Here is a 24,063-nt window from a genome sequence, read left to right as displayed (position 1 = left end):
GTCCTGAGATCCACAGTGTGTATCCCTTGTAGCAATGACTGTTTCTGCAGCACTGCAGTCCCCACCCCGTCCCCAGTGATTTCAACTCCAGTCCCACAAGCTTTATTTAACTGCCAGCTCTTCTCTTGCACTTCCTGCTCAACATCTTCACAGTAGTGCCACACGATACTACTTGTGCTTCTCAGGACAGGATCTTTGTTTTAGCTCTAGTTCTTGAGCTCAGATCACAGCCCTCACAGCAATTTCAATTCCAACCATGCAGTTCACCTCCCCACTCCACAATCCCTATCCCAGCCCCACAGAGGTTTTACATCAAACCCTACCATATTTCTGTCTCCTCCAGCTCTGCTGCCTCAGCTCCAGCTCCTCAGCTTCCTACTGGCTGCAGCTAAAAGCTGCTCATGCTTCTCACTGCACCTTGGGGCTGTTGATAAGGCCACAAATCAGTTACTGCCATCATTACAATTTCAGTATCTCTAGAAGCTGTCCCATCCACCCACCCAGCCCTAAGTGGCAACCCTAAGTGGCATCCCAACTCTGGGGACACTGGAAGCCTGAAGCTCAACATCCACCCTCCCCCTCACCCTGGCTCTCAGCCCAGCACCTGCACAAAGGCCCCCTCACCTCCCCTCAGGCAGCTCTGGGGGCTGGGAACAGCCACTGGACTCCTGCCCCCCCATCCCAAAAGGCACTCTTGGGCTGGTTCTTGAGCCCTAGAACCCTCTGAGTCCCCACACCCTCAGCCCCTCGTTGGTACCATAGGGCAGGGGCTGGGAACCCCCAGGCATAACCTGCAGGCCCTGTGCTGCAGCTCCATGCCTTCCTCCCATGGCATTTATCTAGCCTCAGCATTTCCACCCCTCCACATTGTTTTGGGCCTGACTCATGCCAAAATCATTATTCCACACCCTGGGGTTTCATGTCCCCACTGCTCTCACAACTGGTGTTTCAGCCCCAGTCCCACAACCCTTACCGAATTAACATGAGATAGCTAGTAAAGAAAACAAATCAAACCAAAAAGATGTATTAAAACGGGCAATACTAAAATAACACAATTAAGAAAAAAAACATTACAAGTAAAAAGAAAATAAAGTAATAAAAATACAAAAAGCAAGCTTTATTCCTCGTATTCTGAACATTTCTTTAAATCCAGAAACCGCAAAGCAGCTACTTCCCAGCCCCCAGTGACAGCAGGCGGCGCCCCCCCCCCCACCGCGCCACTCCAGGCCCCACACCAGCCGCCGGCTACCCGAGCCACGCAGGGCGCGGCAGAAAGAACTGGACACGGCCGGCCCCAGATACTGCCGCAGGCGTCGCGCCCGTGCTCACCGGCGCTCCCTGGATCAGCTGCCGCGGGGGTCCCGTCCTGGCGCAGCGCCGCTCCTCGGACCGCGCATCCGCAGCTCCCGTCGCTCCCAGCTTCACCGCCGAACTGACGCCGCTGCTGCCCCAACGCCCGCTATTTATGCCCCACGGGCGGACAGCCAGCCAATCACAACCCGAAGCAGCGCCTGCCGGCTCCACCAATCCCAGCCCGCCCATTCCCGCCGCGCTCGGATCCGCGACTCCCCGCGGTCCCCTCAAGCGCTGCTCCCGCCGCCGCCATTGCTGTGGCCGCGTCCGCCCGCTCCCCGCCGCCTGCCCGCTTCCCTGGACCAGAACCTGATCTCGACCAGGACCTGAACTGGAAGCTCCCGGCCGCCCTTCCCGTCCGCAACAGCGCCTGCCGAGGCAGCGGCAGCGGGGACGCTGCTCCGCCGGCTCCCAAAGCGGCGGTGGCGGGAGCGGCGCCTCAGGCGTACGGGCGAGCGGGGCCAGTCTGAGGCGGCGAGCCGCGACTGAGCGGGCTGAGATTGGCGGGACCGCCTCCGGTTTGAAAGGGCGGCTGTGATTGGACAGGGCGGACGGAGAAAGGCGGGCCGTGATTGGCACGCTTAGGAGCCGTCAGGCTGCGGCCCGTGGGAGCGTGGGGCGGAGCTCGGGCTGCCCGAAGGGCTCGCAGGCGGCGGCGGCGGCGGCGGCGGCGGCGGCGGCAACCCCCGTCCCCTTCTCCGGCCTTCTCTCGTGCCCAGGTCCCGGCGAAAGGACCCCCGCAGAGCCCCTACCGGAGCGCCCCAACGGCACTCGGGGCAGGAGGCGGAGAGGAGTGTAGCCCGGGAGGGGTTCCGGGTCGTCTTTGCGACAGCAGGGCGGACTAGGGAGCGGCGGCGATTTGGTGAGGAGAGGGCTCGGGAGCGGGGAGGGCGTGCAGCGCTTCTGCGGGGACTTGGCCTGCCCCGACTGGCCGAGATCAGCACCCTGGCCAAAGTTAAGTGCCCGCGTCCCCCTGCCCGCCCTCCGCCTGCTGCGGGCCCGCTGCTCACCCTCGTCGTCGGATGTTATAGATGATAAAACAATACTGGCTTTCACATTCATAGATTAGCTTTTTGCATTACAAGTATTTTGATGTGGTAAAACTTATTCTTACTTTGAACTGCTTTGTATAGTGTAATATGCCAGTTTATGTATGCACTGTATATTTCATATGAATAGTAGCATGATAAATATATGGTAGGCTTTAGCAAAATGTTAAAATAGAAACTAAAATACTTCTATGTAACTAACTCAGAAAATGGTGTAAAGCAATTATTCTGCTTCTTATAACTGCAGACTGCCCCTACCAAGTGATAAGATAATAGTGACACAAAAAGAGCTTAAGCATCCAGGAAGGATTTATCGACTCTTACCAGTGTTATCAGGGAGTGTGAAGCAACAGGATAAAACTACAGGAAGAAATAAAATATGTAGACCTAATTTACAGAACGTTCTGCAGACAAGTCAGAGGTTAAAACCAAACAAGAGAGTTCCTGGAACATCAAAAAGTCAAAGGAATGTTTGAATAATGTGTAAGTTAATGAATATGCCTGTAACCTCAGCAATGTAACAGTATATAGTGAACATGTTTTTAAGCTACCTCTGTGCTCTTTGGCTGTGTGCTAAAAGCATCCCAGTGCTGGATTATTTTGTCCTTTTATCCTTTATTAAAATTTTAAAAATTATAAAGAGTGAACTCTGTTTATCACATCAGTGAAGCTTAAGCTGATCTGCATCCAGGTGTTTTGGGACCTGCTGGGGCAGGCCATCGAGGTAAGCGTGGGGCTACCGCAGTGGAGGCCAAGTATTTCAACACAATAGCATAATCAGCAACGTTAATTAATTTTGTATTCTTCATGCAAGCCTCAGCCTAAAGAACGCTACCAGCCTCTACTAGGATTAATAATACGCATAGTAAGTGTTACTAGTATTAATATTTAGGTAAGAACTGTTAGTGTTAACACTGGCAGTCAGTGTGTTAGCTGGTGTTTACTGTGAAGCTCTGCTCTCCCACAGTATGACAAGATCCTGAAGCTGTCCTCAGGTGCACAGTTAAGTGAGCACTGCTGTCCTTACCACGGTCCCCCAATGGAGCCACGCTCCAGAGACGGGCAGCAGTGACTCTGCAGACGCCTTCCCAAGGTGACAGAGCTCGCCCTCCTTCCCATCTGCAGTCAGGGGATGTGAAGGCAACCATTGCTGTCCTCGGCTTCATCATCTCCAGTGCAGCCAAGCACAGTATAGACAATGAGTCTGTCAAGTGAGCTGCAGCAGCTGGGACTGCCCAAAGGCAGGGGAAGCCCTCAGGGTGGCACCATCAGCCAGACCTGCTGGGATGTTGCTTACAGTTCCCAGCCCTGCCTTCTTCACACCCAGATGGAGGGCAGGCTGCCTGCTGTGCTGTCCTCCATCACCTCCCTTCTGTACCATCAGTCCCTGGGGGCTCCTCAGGTGCTTTGGTGAGGTTTGGCAGCTGCAGGTCTGGTGTGAGCAGAGGGATTCTTCTCTTGTCTCCCCTCATGAGCAAAGCATGCCAGCCAGCTGTGCTGTTTTACATGTGACTGACCCACAAAATTGCAGGAGACTGAGGACTCGTAACAGGTGCAGGACAGGTTCAAAAGCAACTTGGGACAAAACCTCTGTCTTTGTCAGTCCAAAGGGACAGCAGAACTCACATCTGCTCACAATAATCCTCTGGGGAGTGGAGCAATGTCTGTATGGAAAGATGACTGGGGGTAAAATCAGTGGAAACCGAGAAGTTACATTTGTATCCTAACAGGAGCTATAATGGGACAGAAATTTTAGGGTAAAATACAGGTGCTGTTCCCAGGATGGAGCTGGGTTGGCATGCTCCACGATGATTCCCCATGCAACCATAAGGACCTGCTAAGGGTGGTGGAGTGGAGTGGGGCACCACAACCAGGCTCTGCCAAAATCTTTGCAGGGGCAGCAACTCCATGGTAATTTGAAGCTTATTAATTGCATAGCAAGGGCTATTTGGCATATGTAGGAACACTTTCCAACCTAGCGTCTGAAGACCAATTTAGAGGAGGCACCTCTAAGTCGAAAGCCAGCCAGACCTTATGTTCTTAGCACCATTCATTTAGAAGAAATCCTGTGACATTTGCAAATTTAAGAGGTGACACCCCCATTCAGACCATGGCTCCTGGGTGCGAACAATAGCTCTTTTCAACAGCAAGGAAATCTGCATGCCCTAGTGTCTCAAGGTCACTTCACCTGAGAGTCCAGAGACCCAAATCCAACCAGAGTCCTAGTTCCCAAAAAACTTCTGCTATAAGAAATCCTTCAAAGTGTGCAATTCTAGGAGTAGAAATCCTACAGGAAACATGAGGCTTCAGGCTGCAAATGGGATCTCTTTTCCACACAATGGAAAACTCAGCAAGCCCTTCTGGCAAGACCAGTTCACAGGAGGCCCACAATTCTCAAGGGCCAGGCTTGAGTGATCCGACTCCATGGAAGCTTTAATCTGAGAAAAATCCTGTGATGTTGGTACTTTTAAAAGGCAGAATGGCACATTTAGACCTTGGCTGATGCTTTGGAGAGTGATTCTTTTACACAGTAAATAATGATTTCATTCCAATGTCTGTAGGTCACTTTGGAAACAGCCCCTGAAACCCAAGACCAAGAAGAGCCATACTTCATGACAGCTGCCATCTGGGAGGAATCCTATGACATTTGTGATTCAAGAAATTGAACCCAAAATTTCAACAGCTGATATGCAGATGCAAAAGACTGCTGTTTTCCTGAGATAAGAAATACTCCAAACCTAACATTCTGAAGGAGTTCAGAATACACACCCAGGACTGCCATACCCCCCAAAGCGCTACCTCCTGGCAGATTGTCTCTATGGTAAACCGTCACACTAGAAATGTTAGGAAGCAGAACCCAAACTACAGCACAAGCACCTGTAAGGAAAAGGTACCTCTGTTCATGAGATAGAACCCTTTCTGTTCCCTTCAGCCCCTGCAGCTGTTCTCATGCTTTCAGGGCACTTGATTGGTTCATTCCTAGATAAAACTTATGTCTTTATTTTCAAAGCTATTACCCATCTCTAGTCAGAGTTTCCTACATTCCTGTATACAAACAAGTGGATAGAGAGAGGGTTTCTTTCCAAATGAATTTAGAGATAAATTCATTTTCTTTGCCAATACCTATAAAAATGAAAACCTTGAACGATTTTAGTATTCTACACCCATCCCTCCCTGTGAAATTTATGGCAGTTTTGGGTCCCTCTGGGAGACGACATCCAGCATGTCATGCTGGACTGTTCTAGAGAGTAATTTTCAAATGTAAGCTTAGCAAAGTTTGAATTGACTTGAACAGAGATAAAAACTACAAGTGAACACCTACACCTGCCTACAAAGAGCTAACAAGCCCCTGGCAGCTGCCAGCATCAAAGCACAGCGGATGTCTCTAATACAGGGTAAGGATAACAATATCACCTTCTGTTCTCTCCAGCTTCTTTTCCCTGCAGTCATATTTTGCTTCTTATGATTTTTTTAGTCTCTGTATCTTCTTGGACAGCACCGAGCCCGACGACAAGGATACGAGAGTCTTTCCCTGCCGGACGGAGAGAACCAGGAAAAAAGTTAAAATAAGAACAGGGCAGTTTGAAATTCATACTTGCAACGAGAGGCAGCGCCTAACCAACAGAACAAAAGTAAACAAAGCATGATACCTCCCTGGGGACAGAAGACTTACAAACTCTCCAGGATTTACAATTCTAGCGACCAACCCCTTCAGGACAGCAGCCAAGTGTCCCCTGGGGTGGTGCTGCACCAAAGAACCATCTGAGAGGTTCCAAAGAGTGAAATGCACAATATTTTGCAAAGACAAAAAATCCTGCAAAATAACAAAAATACAATAGATGTAAACTACAGGGCAAGAGTACAAGTGTTACCTTTGGCAGCTGGAACCATCCAGGTGAGCACCTGATAACTGGATCCTCACCAGAGTTTGAACCCTTCAGGACACAGAAGGGTTTTCCCCAGAAATTTCACAAACTGAGTTTTGACAGAAGCACGCTCGCCGGATCCTCAGAAACGTCGCCCATTCTCCAGGCGTCTGGAGAGAACTGCAAATGGCTCTCACGTAGTTGGAGCTGGTTCTATAAGGTCTCAGGGTGAATTTCACCAGATGCAACTGAATTGGGCAACTCCCAGTGAGACAGAAGGAACCCAAAGCTTGTTTTACCCAAACCTTGGGTAAGCACAGCTCCAGCAAATACTGAGGAAACAGACATAACAGGGTAAAAATAATAAAACTATTGCTTTTTCTTTAATCTTGCCTTTTTTTTTTTATTCAGATGAGCAAAACAATGAAGGAGAAGGTGAAAAACTCACCATTACTGAACATTTCATCATCTGTAAGCTGAGCATCCTTAGCATAGAGGACTCCAGAGTTAAAATTCACTGATCCCTGGGAAATAAAACCAAATATATGACAAACAGTCAAACAGAAGGCATAAAAATTTGTTTCCTCTACGGACTTTCAAGTATGTATCTTTGTATATATCCTACACATTACAACATACACTTTATACCATCTCCTAATATATAATAATTTACCTTTAAACTTTGATAGTATAGTGTGGAGAAATGGCTCCATGACAGAGGTCACGCAGACATTCGCTCGTTAGTCGACCAGGAGCTGGGAAAGTACCGAACACAGGTATTTTTGAGTTTTGCACCTGCAAGATAGCGTGTGCCTGGGCCTAGCTGGGTAGGATAACAAGTAGACAGAGAGACGTGGGAAATAGGGAATGTAGGCCCAAAGGAATGAGGAAGAGTTGATGGTATAGTTTAACCAATAGATCGCTTGGCTTACAGAATATTCATAAGCTTATTATGTGCTATATAAGTGTCTGATACTCTCTGCAATAAACATAGCTTGCTGATCTCATATTGAGTGTCCGAGTCTTCCCTCACCCAAGAGTACAGCATAAAATTATTAACTAAAATTGGTGATCTATTATTATTAAGTTGTGCTTAAAGTTATTTTTGCTGTCATGTTCAAAACAATTTTTTTTTTTTTACTGTAATGAATGAGCAATTGATTTCAAAGTCATCACAAGCCCATCAAAAAAACAAAGCTCTATTCACCGGGCAGGTCTGTGAGCTAGAGGGTAGTTAGGCTTGTACTTACCTCTTGCTCTTCATGAACCAATAAATCCTGTAAGCAAAACCAGGATCTTTAGCCCACTCCTATTAAAGATTCTACAAGGATGATGGTTTGATTTGTGTTTAGAAGTTTAGATTTAAAATGGCCAGTCCAATGGATAAATAAAGACAGTTGAAGTAGTATTACTTTACTCTTATTATTATTATTGTTGGTATTAGTATTATCAGCTACTGGAAGAAACAAACCAGTAGTATCTATACTTAATTACTTCTATTTCCGGAAAACAATAAAGAAAAAGAACCAAACCAAAAAAAGTCACTTCCTACCTTTTGTATCTCAGGATGATGAATTTCTCTTGGGCACTTCTCCAATTTATCAAGACTCATAGCACTGAAAGGCAAACAAAACAGTGCTTTATAGAAGGCCAAGTGCACGTTTCAAGGCTGAACCACCAACTGATTGCAGTGACAGCAGTTACAACATGAATCAGTCCAAGGGCCTCTCTTAAATGGAATGGAATGTTTTGTGGAACTGCCATTTCTTTCCCAAAATACTAACTTCCAACACTTCCTAAACTTATTTTGCATTTTAAAAACAGAAATTAGTAAGACTCTGTGTGGACATCAGGTTTATTTCCTTCTAATGCACAGAGCTCTGTTCCATCATCCTTCACTTTGGCTCTACACAGAATCATGGTGAGCTTTTTAGGAGTGCTCAATAATCAATTCTATTTCTTTTCCTAGTTCTCTCTCTTCTTCAATAATTAAAGGCAAGTCAAATGAAAAATGACAAGTTCAGCATCAGAGTCACACTTTTCCCCTTTGTCTGCTCAAGAACAGGCTTTAAATCCACTTATTGCTGCCTTCAACGATTCAGACTTGCAAAACCATTCTTACATGTTTTACAGGTTTATCATAAAACCCACAGAACACAAGCTCTGAATTACAGGAAAAGGTACACAGGCAAATATCTAAACTGATTACTTATTTGAAAACACATACCTTAATTCAGATTTCACCCAGAATGTTTCTGTGGGACACTAAGGGAGACATATTTTGTGAGTACCCTGTAAACGAGAAAAAGCTGGCATAGATTACAGGACATACCCACTTTTTCTGCATATTCAAATAGAATTATTAATAAAAACAATTAAGTTTAAAAAGAAGGAAGATAACCAAGGAAATTTTACTCAGCTATATTTACTCCCGATTTAGAGAAAAAAAAAAAAGGCCCGGGTGCTGCAAAGAAAAAAAAAGTGAACCACAAACGCTTACAGTAGAATTTTAAAACAATCGCTTGGATAAAAGAATCTTATGGAACGTGAAGTAGAAAAAAAGTGAAACCACTATCAGACCTGCCTATTTTCTCACCAGTGTACAAGAAAATCCTAAAAGCAGTATGAAGTCACTGCCTAAAACCGGTCATGGGATGTAACCAAGAACAATTTAGGCATTTGCTAATCGAGACAGAAACCTTTTCTGGATGCTAGTGTCAAATCACAAGTTTTGTCTCTCAGAAGCTCGACAATGCTGGAAAGCATTTTCCCCGGGGCTCGGGAGGGCAGGGGCGGAAGGGGGGGTGACTTTGCAGCTCGCACCTGTGCCATCCGAAGCATACAGCCCGCCTGCTCCCTGCGCTGGGCATTCTCCCGGCCATCTCTGGCTTTACCGCCCAGCGCCGCTCCATCCGCTGTCACGGCACAAAGAGCCACGAGCACTAACGCAGGCAGCAGCCCCGTCATGCCGGCGATACCGCAGCGCTCCCTGCTCGCAGCGCCCAACACGGGCGGAGCCGCCTCCGCCCGCAGCACCGGCAGCAGCCCGAGGGAGACGGCTGCAGCTCGGGGGCTCCTCCGGCGCCTCCGCCAGCCCGAGGGCGGCCGCCCCACCGGGACCGCGGGAGCGCCCGGCGCCGCTCGCCCGGGGCGGCTCCCGCAGCTCCCGGCCCGCGGCAGCAAAGCACCGCCTCGCCCTCCGCCATCGGCGGGCGGCAGCGCCCCCGCCCCCGGCACCGCTGAGGGAGGCCGAGGAACCGGGCGGACGCTCATTCCGCGCTGCTCAGCACCGGGCGGGCGGCCAGACGGAGGCTGCGCCCCTCCAGCGTCGCCGTCCCGCGCGGGAGAGGCGCCGGCAGCTGCCCGCGCACAGCCCCGCGCCGCCGCCTGGCACGCCAGCCACTCGTGTGCCGCGTCGGCCGTTGCGTCACACGCCGCGCCAGCAGCAGGGCCTGCCGGGAGTTGTAGTCTCGGGCTGGCAGCCACGGCTCCGTCCCCCGCCACCGGCAGCTGCAGTCCCTCCTGGGCATCAAACGGGTCCTTCGCCCCAGGGCGGGGAAGCACCTGAGGCAGCACCGCTCCTCCCGGATGCCCTCTCTTTTTCCCTCCAACTCTTTTTACTTTTTTCACTCTGTTTTTCACCACTTCCCTTCCCTCTTCCTCTCCTGCTTCCATTCCTTTCCTTTCCCTTTCCTTCCCTTCGCCTTTCTTGTATTTCTAATCTTGGTTTACCTTTCCACCTTTAGAATAAAAAAGCAGCAGTAGAAACTTTCAGGCTACCCGGGAGTAAAAAAAAAAAAATCCAAAACGAAAATGATTTAAAGAAAACGATTTATTCCCTGGGAGCCTGAAATTTTCTACTGCTGCACGTGACAAAGAGCTTTTATTCCTTCTTATAGATTGTTGATATTTTATATATATTTATAGTTTATATTGATGCATTATATTAATAACTATATATAATATGCACCTTATTCAAAAAATATACGGGAATTGTTTTTTAAATTATTTACCATATCTACTGCTACAACTTATTTTTCCTTATATTTCTAAATTTTATATAAATCTTTAATGTGTTTATGATATATTTCTATACTTATATTTCTACCTTTATATTATTTGTATTTGTAATTTTTACACTAAAACCCCTGCTTTGGCAAAAAAAAACCAAAACCATCCATTATTTTAAACTACCTAATTTTTTTTTATATTTATATTTATCATAATATACAACAAATGATAGATATAAATAGATAGGTATATCACATCCGTATTTATATCTATTTTATATCCATTTCCTCTAATATTTTTCATAAAATATATGCAGTATTACGTGTATTATATATTGTATCAATTTATGTTATTTTACATTTACAATTTATTATTAATTTTTTATAGATCTCCATATAGTTGCAATACATTTATATATTTGTATTTTTTTGGGTTGTATTTACATTTATATTCTCTATTCATATATCTATAAACATACACAATACTCTATTAAAATTAGAGTAACTTATTGTAACATATAATGACTTATGTTACATGTTAAATTTTAAAAATTGACCGAATATATAAAAATAAAATTGGCTCATTCCCATTGCTACACATCTATTTCTTTCGTTACAATATAGTTAGGGTCATAATTGCATATTTAAAATCCAATTCCTAAATGAAATGACAGAACAAACAGCATCAAATTCCCCCCAATATCTTCCAAAAACATCAAGATACCTCCAACACCCAAACAAGTGTCAGCGAAAAAACAAAGAACACTCTTTTCAATAACAATTCTCATCACGACAGAAAAATGGAACCAAAATAAAAGAAAATCCTATAGAAACAAACACAGCAAATTACAAAAAGTACTAAAAAAATGTCAAACCAATCTACTAAACTCAAGCCAGTGCCACTCACCCTGAACGACGTTACTAAAAACAAACAAAAAAAAAAAAAAAAACAAAATTCTACCTCTACACTAACTCAAAGAATAAACAATCCTCTGTAAAAATAACTTTAAAACCTGAACTAATTAACAAAATGGAAAAACATCTCAACCACTAAAAACTAAGAAATTAACTACCCAAAATTAATAAATACTTTAAAAACCCACCATATAAATACCCATGTTCCCAAAAAAAACCCTGATAAACAATACTCAAATACATTAAAAGACAACAACAACAATAACAAAAAAAAAAAGAAAATAAAGAAACCAACAACGAGAATAATACCAAAAAACAGATAAACTTAAATCTGCAACAAAAAAATAATTCCCAACTGAATAAACCCATAGTGCCTCAAGCTATCAAAATAAAAATACCACCTAGAAACAAACACAAAGACTAAAAACAAACGTAACCATAAACAATGTCCCCCAAATTACCCGTAACCATAAAACATACACTACAATCAAACAAACCAAACAAATAAAAGCCCTGGAAGACGATAAACACACATGCAATTATCGAGATTAAAAACCCGCTGCTATGAACGACACAACGCTACCCCAAGCCGCCCAAAACAAACACTACACACTCACGCTAATAAAAGCCACCGCAACAGAATTAAAATCCGAACCGCTGCTTCACGCTACGACCCGTAAAATCCATTGCGCACCCTTCTAAACATAACACCCCGGGGAAAAAAAAAATCCGACTACAAAACCCAATCCGAAACGAACCTTTATCATCCCTACCGGCACCGAGAACCGTGCCCACTCAGGAAGAACCCCATATCCCTTAGCGGACAGCCGCTGCAAACCGAACCCAGCGATGCCATCAACGCCTCCAAAGCGCCTCCGAGCCACGGCACCGCCGAACTTTGAGCGGCCGAACCCCGCGCTCGCTGCCGGCCCCGGACGGAGCGCGGCTCCCGGCAGGAAAGCGGCTCCTGTGGCGGCTGCTCCGGCACGCGGGGCCGGCGCCGTCCCGGGGAGCCCCGCCCGCTGCCCCTGCCCGGCGGGGCCGGCACCGGGCCCGGGGCTACCGGCGGCGCCCGAGCCCCGCGCCCGGAGCGGACGGAGCGGCCGGCACCGCCCGGGCCGGCGCAGCAGCGCCCGCGCCGCCTCTGCCGCCCTTGGCCGGCCCGGCCCGGCTCCGCTCGGCTCCGCACGGCTCGCACCGGCGCGGCTCCGCCACTGCCGCCCTCGGCCGGCCCGGCCGCGCCGAATCCCCCGTGCGCCCCGGCAGCTGCCCGGGCCGTGCCAGCAGCGCTCCCAAGCGGGAACGTTCCGGGCCGGGCCGCGGGCACGGGCAGCGCCCTCCAATGCAGCGGCACAGCCCCATTGCAGCCCTGCAAACGCTGCCGGAGCTGCGGCTTCCCGCAAGCCAGCCCCGAAACCGCAGACGGGGCGCACCTCACTTCAAAAAGGGCAAAGAAATGCCTTCTCCCCTCCAATTTCACCCCCTAGGAGAGCAGAAAAGAAGGGGCCCTCCCCAAATGAAAGCCTTTGACTGATGAGAAAGGGCGATTTCGACCTCCATGCAAACCCTTCAAAAGGAGGGACACCAGGGCTGCCCCCTCCATTTAAACCCGAGGGTGGTGCAAATGGGGTGGCTGCCTTCAAATCAAACCCATAATACCACAAGAATACTTTTCCCATTCCCCTTAGAATAGAACGCAGGGATTCCCTGTCACCCCCGGGATACCCCTAACAGCCTGGAAAAGGCAGCTTTTCCTGCAATCAACACCCTTAAAACCACAAGTCAAGAGGGATCCCCTCAGGTCAAACGCAGACAATAAAAGAAGAGGAGCTGCTTCCTTCTCCTTAATCCCTTTTGTCCTCACAAGCTCCATTTTTGTTCCTGGGGACCCGGGGAGGGACTGGCAAGATGAAATTGCAAGGGGGAAGGAGAAAATTCCCCGCTCCAAACCCACACGGGCTCACCTGTTCGGCTGCTGCTCCCGGGCACAAAGATTCGTCCCTCGGCACCTCCTTTAAGCGATGCTCCACGTACCCAAGCACAGATCCAGGCGTTCTCCCCGACCCTGTGGGAAGCTCCCGCAGTCCTTCCATGAGACAGCGCCGGGAGCGCCCCATAAACCCCTCCACTCAGCAGCTCCATGCAAAAGGGAGCTGAGGCAAAGCCTCCCCCTAAAACAGCCTCGCCCCGGCAGGAGCCGGCCCCTCATCATCCTCACACTCACACCTGGGCTGCTCCGAGCCCCCATCATCCTCACAGCTCACACCTGGTGCTGATCTGAGCCCTCATCATCCTCACACTCACACCTGGGCTGCTCCGAGCCCCCATCATATATTTTTCACAATTATATTCGCATTTATATTTAGAATTTAAATTACTGTATAATAAAAATTGTATTATATATTGCATCTCTTCATGTTACTTACATAGATTTCTATTCATAGTTTGGCATTATATCTTTGTATCTCTATATATTTATTATATATTTCTGTATGTCGATTTACATTTCTATAGTACTTATATTATTTAGAATTAAAACCCCTGCCTCTAACGAAATAAAAAGCAAAGACACCCCTTTATTTAAAACACATTTAAAATTTTTAAAATAATTTTGTTTGTCATAATTCTATTCACATCTATATTTGTAATTTTCATTTGTTATATTTATAGATATTATGTATATTGGAGAGAATACCTTTTTATATAATAATAGGTATATTCTTTTGACACAATAGATTTCTTTTACTGATATTTATATATATTAAATATTTATTGATATCGACATATAGATGATATATTTGGATTTCTAGTTTTATATTTTTTATGAAATCTCCAGCCTATACCCCAATAAAAGCCAAACAATCCCCAATTTATTTAAACTATATTTAAACATAAATCCTGTCACAGCTGCATTGCACAGCAGTGCCCCAAACTAATCTGACTTGTTCATCTCCTGGACCTGAATCTGACCCCGCTCACCTTGATCGCACCTGGCAGAACCATTTTCGTACCTTTTTCTAGCATGTCTTGGGTTTTTTCTTGAATTTTTTGTGGACTTTATTGCCTCTCTTTCTTGCCTTGTGTCTTGATTTTTTTTTCTGGCACTTCTTGGGTTTTTTTCTTCGTTTCTTCTTGCCCATCTTGGTGTTTTTTCTGGTTTTTCCTTGCCCCCCTTGGTTTTTTTTTCAGGTTTTTTTTTTTTTTCCCCTGTTTTTTTTTTTTTTTTTTGTGGTATTTCTGGGATGTTTCTTGCCCAGCTTGGATTTTTCAGGGAGGGGGGGTGTTTCTCGCCCATCCCGAGGTTTTTTTCTGTGGCTTTGTTTTTTGTTGGTTTCTTTTTTCTTTTCTTTTTATTTTTTTTCCCCAGGTTTCTCCTTGCCCTCCTGGTTTTTGGGGTTTTTTTGTCTGTCTTCCTTCTTTCCTCCCTTCCTTCCTGTCCTTCCTTCTTTCTTCCTTTCATTTCCTTTCCTTATTTCCTTTTTTTCTTTTTCTTACTTACTTTCTTTCTTTCTTTCCCTGCATTTCTAATCTTGGTTTTCCTTTCTAGCTTTAGAATAAAAAAGCAGCAGTAGTAACTTTCAGGCTACCTGGGAGTAAAAAAAACTCCAAAACGAAAATGATTTAAAGAAAACGATTTATTCCCTGGGAGCCTGAAATTTTCTACAGCTGCACTTGACAGAGAGCTTTTATCCCTTCTTATCGATAGTTGATATTTTATACTTTATACAGCGCCCCCTGCCGTGTGCACCGGCGCACTGCAGGCACAGCAATCCCTGCCGTCTGCACCGGCGCACTGCAGGCACAGCGCCCCCTGCCGTCTGCACAGGCGCACTGCATGCAGAGCGCTGCGGCGTCGTTCGGTTCTGTTGAATGAAACTCGGCTGAATTCGGCTTGCTTCGGCTCTTGGTCTAAACTCGTTTCAGTTCGGCTAAACTCGGTCGTATTCGGCACATTGTCTAAATGCGGCTCAAGTCGGCTACAGTCGGCTATCGGTTGCAGTCGGCTATCATCGGCTCTTGGTGTAAACTGGGCTGTTTCCGGCCGCACTGGGCTCTTCGGTTCCAGTCGGCTGTTTGCGGCCACACTGGGCTCTTCGGGGAAACTCGGCTCTTTTCGGCCACACTCGGTCTTCGGGGAAACTCGGCTGTTTCCGGCCACACTCGGCTCTTCGGCTCTTCGGAACTATTCGGCCCGGCTCGGCTCCCTCAGGGCGGGAAAGCCGACGTGAGAGGACCCCGGCACAGCGAGGCGTTTACCCAGATGCCTCTCACAAACCCGCCAAAATACGCCCGCCCGCGGCGCCGCTGAGCCCACAGCATGTCTCGGGTACACATGAAACGCCACAGAAAAATCCGTCGGGGCCGCCATGACGTCGGTATTCCGTGCAGGCAGTGCAGTTAAACACCCACCCGGTCCTCCACTTCCCCGCCCTTTTTGCCGCCCTGTTGAGAAGGTCAACCAAAACTCCGCGACATCGCCCACGCGCCACTCCCAAGCTGGCCGCCTCTCGCTGCACGCCTGCAGTACCGCGTCTGCCCACAAGGCGGCAGCACTGCCGCCCGCCCCAGCCGGGGGCGCAGCGCGCCTCGGGGCTGCGGCAGCGAAGGCGGCAAAAAAGAACAGGGGCGACCCCTGCCGAAAACTGCTCTGAAATAAATGCCCCAAAACAACCGGGAAGAGGGAAAAAAAACTTCTGCCTCTAATCTAATAGGATAAAAGACAAAACAAAACCAAACAAAACACAAAAAAAAAAAAAATTAAAAAAATAATTAAATATTTTTTAAAATATTTTTTCATATTAATATTCACATTTCTATTTACAATGTATATTGATGTACACTGTCCATTTATACATTTCTTTTTATAAATACATTTCTATTCCATATTGCATATATCCCTAAAACTTTATTTGTATATTTTTATAAATATTTTTACATAGTAAGTATGTATTTCTGTTACGATTTTTACTTCTGTAACACTTGGATTATTTAAAATAAAACCTTTGCCTCCATCCACATTAAAGCCAAAAAGAACCCCTTTCTTCAAAACTCTACTTAAATATTTTTTAAATTCTATTTTTCAGGTTCATATTCACATTTACATTTAAAATGTATACTTATGTATACTGTTATTTGTATTCTTCATTACATCTCTTCCTATTATTTGTATTTATTTATATTTTGCGGTTATATATTTATATCTTGATTGTATATCTCAATATTTAGAAATATATAACAATAATATCTACATTCATATTATTTAAAATAAAAACCCTGCCTCTAACACAAGAATAAAAAAGCCCAACCTTTGTTTTAAACAATATTTAAATAGATTTTATCCTCATGTTCAATTTTTATATTCATATTTATAATGTATATTAATTTATATAATATATATATTTATATATATAATATATAATGTATATATAATGTAATATAATAAATTATTGTATATTAATATATTATATATATATATATAATATATATAATATATAATTAATGTATTTTAATGTCTATTGCTTACTTATGCATTTATCTTTACCAATGTCAATTTATAAATAAATTTATATTCTATATTACATCCGATGCGAGTAGGTATTTATATTTTTCATATATTTTTATTCATGTTTTTTATATTGATTAAATATTTCTGCGTCAAGATTTTTACTTCTGGAACACTTATAATATTCAAAATAAAAACCCTGCCTCTACTTAAATAAAAGCCAAAACATTCCCTTTCTCTTAAACTATATTTACATATTTTTATATTTATATTCCCATTTATAATTTATATTGCCATATAATGTTATTTATATTCTATACTACAACTCTTCATATTACTTACATATCTTTATATTTAAATTTATAGGCATAGTTTAGCAATTTCTCTTTATATATTCATTATATATTTCTATCTTAAGATCCACATTTCTATATTACTTATATTATTTAAAATAAAACTCCTGCCTCTAACCAAATAAAAACCAAGGACACCCCTTTATTTGAACCAGATTTAAAATTTAGGAATTTATTTTTCAAAATTATAATGATATTTATATGGATATTTTTATTTATTCTATTCATAGATATTATATATATTAGAGAGAATACCTTCTAATATAATCATAGATATATATTTTCTGTATTATATATTTATTTTTTACTTATATTTGTTTAAATTAAATATGTATAGATATTTGTATTTCTATATATATTTGTATATCTGAATTTATATTTTATTTCTATCTTTTAAAAACCCCAGCCTATACCCTAATAAAACCCCCCAATTTACTTTAACTCTATTTAAATATTTTTATATTTACAATCTATAGTTATATATCTTGGTGTATATATATCTATATATAATAGACTATCATTTATCTATATGATAACATGTTACAATTATATACCATGTATTATAGTTTTATGTATGTATCTGTTATCTATATTTATGTTTACCACTCTAATTTTATATTTACTTTTAAATTTATATTTATTTCTATTTTCATCTCTATATTAACCCATGTCAGTTCATTAACCCGACACACCAGAGCCACAACAATACTGTACCTTTGTCAGCACCGGCACGCAGCACACGCCCATCCCATCGCAGCACAGCAAAACAAAACCTATTTCTGTTACTAATGGAACAAACATCCCACAACGTCATTGAACCCTAATAAAAACTCAAATAAACCTAACTGTAAATAAATTTTAAATCCCACTATAAAGTAGCCCAAAACCTCCGCACATGCTCATCATAAACTTCCTCCTAAACCAGTATCTCAAAAACCCCAAAAAACTCAAACACACCTTGAAAATGACACAACTGCTAATAAAAACAAACACCCAATAAAAATTAAATCAAACCAACTCACTAGACTCAAAACTGCACAACTGACCCTAAACATTACTAAAAAAAGTCCCCAAAGCTCTACCTTTATGCTAATGCACAAATAATAACCTATGATCTATCAAAGTTATTTGAAAAAATTAAAAAAATAATTAAAACCATGAAAATAAAAAACCTAAACTATTAAAATATTAAAAAATATCACTACCTAAATTAAAAAACATATTGCCTATAAAAACCCACCATATAAATGCTCCTGTCCCAAAAAATAAAAATAAAAAAAACTATCCAACCAGAAAGAAATCAGAACTTAGGAACACCAAAACCATAATGTCCAAAAGGTCACACCACATCCCTTATCATACACCAACTACAAACAAGATAAAACAATACAATGAATTCTTAAAAACCACCTTAAAACCACTACACTGAAAAACATTTCAAAAATTAAAAACTGCATTTAACAAAAGCCATCTAATAAATTCACACCCAAAACTCCAGCAGCCCAGCTGGCCCTACCAAAGCTCTAGGTTTATACATACAGTAAACAAAACCAAAATCCCAGTAATACCCATCAGAAATCTATGAAAGAACCCTACTGAAATTAATCCTGCCTCAAATACAAACCAACCCATCCAGAAAGTCAGCTTCACTCAAAAAACAATTTACACAGAGTTAATAATACCAAGAAATAAAACAACACACCATATACCACCAATGCATATCATAGTGAAGGAAAAAAAAAACACTACATTTTTTCCTTTTTGTTTTTTAAACTAACTTCTTTTATTAGCTAGAACAAAAGATTTTGCCAGGACTGTAACAACAACAACAACTTCTTTTGCTTCTTCTCCTTCTGAAATGTCCCTTCTCACTCCCAAATTCCTTTCAACGCCTGAGTTTACATCCAAGCAAAAAAGCAAAATTCGTGCACTCGTGCGTCCGATGCTCCTGTCAGATTCTCTCTTTCCCTCCACATCTTCTTACACTTTCAGTCTTCACACTGTCCCGCCGTGATGAGTCTGACAGAAGAATTGGCACATGTTAACAGAGCATTTCCTTCCCTCCCTCCCTCACTCCCTGTGCTTTCCTCAGCGCATTTCAATCCATCCCAGGCCTGCAGTGATGCACGCTCACCCCAAAGCTCACAGCAAGCATGCAGCAGCTCAGGCTCACTCGGCTCCAGGGCCCAGAGCCTGCAGGCCCTGCAGCTGCCACACGGATGGACCTGGTTCCCTCCCCGGGTGCCCAGAGGGAAACCTGAGGGCAGGCGTCCACCCCGAGGGGGCACCCGCAGCCCCGGGCAGGCATGGAGTCGCCGGCTGCTCTCTGGGGACGAGACCCTCCCTGCAGGCCACACTGCCTCGTCCTCTCCCTCCCTGGGGGACAGGCACCTCCAGGGTCTGTGACCAGCTCCCTTCCGTCAGCATCCGGGGGCTCTCTCAGAGCCAGAGGGCTCAATTCGTGGTGAGTACCGATGGCACACAAATGGCAGCCCGAGGAAATCGTGTTCTGGGCTCTAAGTGCTTGGGACAGGGTCTGATTTTTTGTTTTGTACTTGTATGATGATTAGTACAACAGGGCTCTGATGGATGACATGGCAACACAGAACTAAAAACTCCTCGATAGGATTACATCGACTTCTAGGAAAAGACAAAAGCTTAGGTCCCTTCTGAAATCTACTTTTAATCCAAAGCACGGGGATTGTCAGCATGCTGCACCTTCCAGCTTTTCAAAGCAGCTTACCTCTGAAGACCAGGAAACATTGATTTCTACAGAAACAATGGGCAACCCCCAGGCTAATCTCAGCACTACTGTTTAATAGGGGACCTGCCAGCGTGCCAGTCCAGCTTCAAGAGTGCTTTACTTCAGTCTAACATCCCCACACAATTCTTCTCACATCTCCCAACCCTGACATCTTATTTTCCCCTAAAGCTTCTCTTCATTAGCAATTTCCAAGTAACATGGTATTTTTACAACATTCAAAAATGTCATGCTGGACTGTGCTAGAGAGTAATCTGCAAATATAAGCTTAGCAAAGTTTGAATTGACTTGAACAGAGAAAAAAACTACAAGTGAACACCTACACCTGCCTACAAAGAGCCAACAAGCCCCTGGCAGCTGCCAGCATCAAAGCACAGCGGATGTCTCTAATACAGGGTAAGGATAACAACATCACCTTCTGTTCTCTCCAGCTTCTTTTCCCTGCAGTCATATTTTGCTTCTTATGATTTTTTTAGTCTCTGTATCTTTTTGGACAGCACCGAGCCCGACGACAAGGATACGAGAGTCTTTCCCTGCCGGGCGGAGAGAACCAGGAAAACAGTTAAAATAAGAACAGGGCAGTTTGAAATTCGTACTTGCAACGAGAAGCAGCGCCTAACCAACAGAACAAAAGTAAACAAAGCGTGACACCTCCCTGGGGACAGAAGACTTATAAACTCTCCAGGATTCACAATTCTAGCGACCAACCCCTTCAGGACAGCAGCCAAGTGTCCCCTGGGGTGGTGCTGCACCAAAGAACCATCTGAGAGGTTCCAAAGAGTGAAATGCACAATATTTTGCAAAGACAAAAAATCCTGCAAAATAACAAAAATACAATAGATGTAAACTACAGGGCAAGAGTACAAGTGTTACCTTTGGCAGCTGGAACCATCCAGGTGAGCACCTGATAACTGGATCCTCGCCAGAGTTTGAACCCTTCAGAACACAGAAGGGTTTTCCCCAGGAATTTCACAGACTGAGTTTTGACAGAAGCACGCTCGCCGGATCCTCAGAAACGTCGCCCATTCTCCAGGCGTCTGGAGAGAACTGCAAATGGCTCGCACGTAGTTGGAGCTGGTTCTGCAAGGTCTCAGGGTGAATTTCACCAGATGCAACCAAATTGGGCAACTCCCAGTGGGACAGAAGGAACCCAAAGCTTGGGTAAGCAGAGCTGCAGCAAATACTGAGGAAACAAACATAACAGCGTAAAAAATAATAAACCATCCTTTTTTTTCTCTTGCTTTTGTTTTTTTTTCTTATTCAGATCAGCATAGGAATTAAAGAGAAGGTGAAACACTCACCATTACTGAACTCAGCTATATTTACTCCCGATTTAGAGGAAAAAAAAAGTCACGGGTGCTGCAAAGAAAACAAAAGTGAACCATAAACACCTACAGTAGAATTTTAAAACAATCGCTTGGATAAAAGAATCTTATGGAACGTGAAGTAGAAAAAAAGTGAAACCACTATCAGACCCGCCTATTTTCTCACCAGTGTACAAGAAAATCCTAAAAGCATTATAAAGTCGCTGCCTAAAACCGGTCATGGGATGTAACCAAGAACAATTTAGGCATTTGCTAATCTAGACAGAAACCTTTTCTGGATGCTAGTGTCAAATCACAAGTTTTGTCTCTCAGAAGCTCGACAATGCTGGAAAGCATTTTCCCCGGAGCTCGGGAGGGCAGGGGCGGAAGGGGGGGTGGCTTTGCAGCTCGCACCTGTGCCATCCGAAGCACACAGCCCGGCCGCTCCCTGCGCTGGGCATTCTCCCGGCCATCTCTGGCTTTACCGCCCAGCGCCGCTCCATCCGCTGTCACGGCACAAAGAGCCACGAGCACTAACGCAGGCAGCAGCCCCGTCATGCCGGCGATACCGCAGCGCTCCCTGCTCGCAGCGCCCAACACGGGCGGAGCCGCCTCCGCCCGCAGCACCGGCAGCAGCCCGAGGGAGACGGCTACAGCTCGGGGGCTCCTCCGGCGCCTCCGCCAGCCCGAGGGCGGCCGCCCCACCGGGACCGCGGGAGCGCCCGGCGCCGCTCGCCCGGGGCGGCTCCCGCAGCTCCCGGCCCGCGGCAGCAAAGCACCGCCTCGCCCTCCGCCCCCGGCACCGCTGAGGGAGGCCGAGGAACCGGGCGGACGCTCCTTCCGCGCTGCTCAGCACCGGGCGGGCGGCCAGACGGAGGCTGCGCCCCTCCAGCGTCGCTGTCCCGCGCGGGAGAGGCGCCGGCAGCTGCCCGCGCACAGCCCCGCGCGACCGCCTGGCACGCCAGCCACTCATGTGCCGCGTCAGCCGTTGCGTCACACGCCGCGCCGGCAGCACGGCCTGCCGGGAGCTGTAGTCTCGGGCTGACAGCCACAGCTCCGTCCCCCGGGAGCCACCGGCAGCTGCAGTCCCTCCTGGGCATCAAACCGGTGCTTCGCCCCACGGCGGGGAAGGACCTGAGGCAGCACCGCTCCTCCCGAATGCCCTCTCTTTTTCCCTCCAACTCTTTTTACTTTTTTAACTCTGTTTTTCACCACTTCCCTTCCCTTTTGGTCGCCTGCTTCCTTTCATTTCGTTTCCTTTCCTTCCCTTTGCCTTTCTTGTATTTCTGATCTTGGTTTACCTTTCTAGCTTCTGAATAAAAAAGCAGCAGTAGAAACTTTCAGGCTACCCGGCAGTGAAAATAAAAACTCCAAAACGAAAATGATTTAAAGAAAACTTTTTATTCCCTGGGAGACTGATATTTTCTACTGCTGCAAGTGACAGAGAGCTTTTATTCCTTCTTACAGATAATTGATATTTGATACTTACTTTATACAGCGCCCCCTGCCGTCTGTCCCGGCGCACTGCCGGCACAGCGCCTCTTGCCGTCTGCCCCGGAGCACTGCAGCGAGAGCTTGATCCCCACTGAAGGCCAAAACAGAAAAGAAGGACCTACAAACACACAGGAATGGAGACGCCATCAAAGGAATTGCAATTGGAGAAGAAAAAAAGAAAATTTGGGAATTTTAGTGACTCTAACAAAAGTGCCTGGGATTATATCAGGTGCAGTGCAAAGGACCAAAACATGCCAAAATTAAGCTCACAGATGTTGCAAAAGCAGGGGAAAAAGTCAAGGAGGAAGACCCAACTTAGGGGGCAAGATATGAGGGACATGGCATGGACACTTCAGAAAACAACCAAAAAAAGAAAAAAATCTTTCCCAAAGTCAAAGCCATCAAAAGGCATGGCATGCCAGCAAGGGCAGGGACATGCACCAAAGATTCCTCTATTGCTCCCCATTGAAATCGCAAGATTCCTTTTCCCTTCCCGAAAGGAAGGGAATCTTGCGAATCCCAAAAGAAAGGCTTACAAACACTCTGAAAAGGAGATAGGTTCAAATGAAATGCAATTAAAAAAAGCAGAAAATCGGGAATTTTAGTGTCTTCAAAAAATAGGCTGTGAGGAAATCAGGGAGTTTGGATTTGATGAGTTTTTAGATCTGTACTTTTTCCTGCGAGTTTAGGTTATGACATGAACATTTTGCCACTTTACTAAATGGTAAGGAGGTAATAGGTTCTATTTTTACAATTTAAAATCTGTTTCTATTTTTATCCTTTCTGTGTCTGTTTATTCTTCTGCAGCTACATTTTCCAGTATTTTCCTTTTTGGCTACAATTTCTCCATTTTGGGTTTGAAAAATTTGTGTATATAACTTCTAGGCTGACATTTTTTTTTAAGTAAGAGAACTTAGTCTTTCAGAAATCTGATTCAGTACTTTCACGTTATAGGCTACATATTCTGTTCTTTATATGCTTCATTTCCATGAGATACAAATTTGGAAGATCTGTAAAACAATTATTCTTCTTCTAGTGTCTTTTATTTATTTTTTAATTTTATTATATATTTTTTATTCTGTACCTGATCCTATGTATCTGTCATCCTGATTCTCCCTGCAAATAGGAGTGGGAGAGCTGCTAAGCTTCTTAGGGGCTGTGTGGGAACCTCCAGGCATTTTCTGCATTTTGGAGCATCCATTTATTTTGATCTGTTCCTGTGACATTCTTTGCAACTTTCTGCACTTAACATGAAGAGTTGCCTGCTCCTCATTCACATTTTAATATTGTGTTTTAAAGTGTGTTTAATGGCAAAGGAATTAATGAATTGCCACATTATGAGATCTCAGATGATAGCTCAGTTCTTATTTGTAAGCATATTTTGCAAAGTTTTTATTATTTTGAACAAACATAATGCTGTGGCTATTGACTGAAGAAAAGCTTTATGGTGACTTC

At 44.7% G+C, this 24,063-nt stretch overlaps 3 long non-coding RNA genes across 8 annotated transcripts; 1 reads left to right on the top strand and 2 right to left on the bottom strand.

The window, feature by feature from the left end:
* The first annotated feature begins 1,865 nt into the window (after positions 1–1,865).
* On the top strand, positions 1,866–7,275 carry LOC134419707 (uncharacterized). The gene is made up of 3 exons (XR_010028112.1): positions 1,866–2,215; positions 4,964–5,797; positions 5,878–7,275. It is a non-coding gene; the product is annotated as an uncharacterized LOC134419707 (long non-coding RNA).
* LOC134419706 (uncharacterized) lies at positions 2,694–13,193 on the bottom strand. 6 transcript variants are annotated; one of them, XR_010028110.1, is made up of 6 exons: positions 9,092–9,378; positions 8,496–8,560; positions 6,717–7,884; positions 6,275–6,600; positions 5,817–5,934; positions 2,694–4,982 (listed from the first exon to the last, which is right to left on the bottom strand). It is a non-coding gene; the product is annotated as an uncharacterized LOC134419706 (long non-coding RNA). The 6 variants fall into 6 exon arrangements; XR_010028111.1 differs by having other exon boundaries at positions 6,717–7,545; positions 7,821–7,884; positions 8,496–9,377; XR_010028109.1 differs by lacking the exon at positions 9,092–9,378 and adding an exon at positions 13,158–13,193 and having other exon boundaries at positions 6,717–8,560.
* Positions 13,194–18,791: 5,598 nt separating this feature from the next.
* Positions 18,792–21,751, bottom strand: LOC134419705 (uncharacterized). Its single transcript, XR_010028105.1, has 5 exons — positions 21,529–21,751; positions 21,112–21,169; positions 20,684–20,993; positions 20,226–20,343; positions 18,792–19,068 (listed from the first exon to the last, which is right to left on the bottom strand). It is a non-coding gene; the product is annotated as an uncharacterized LOC134419705 (long non-coding RNA).
* Positions 21,752–24,063: the final 2,312 nt, after the last annotated feature.

The sequence above is a fragment of the Melospiza melodia genome, chromosome 6 (genome assembly GCF_035770615.1).
Source record: "Melospiza melodia melodia isolate bMelMel2 chromosome 6, bMelMel2.pri, whole genome shotgun sequence".
NCBI lineage: Eukaryota > Metazoa > Chordata > Aves > Passeriformes > Passerellidae > Melospiza > Melospiza melodia.
Note: the sequence above shows the minus strand (reverse complement) of the source record. Positions and strands in the feature narration are given on the sequence as shown.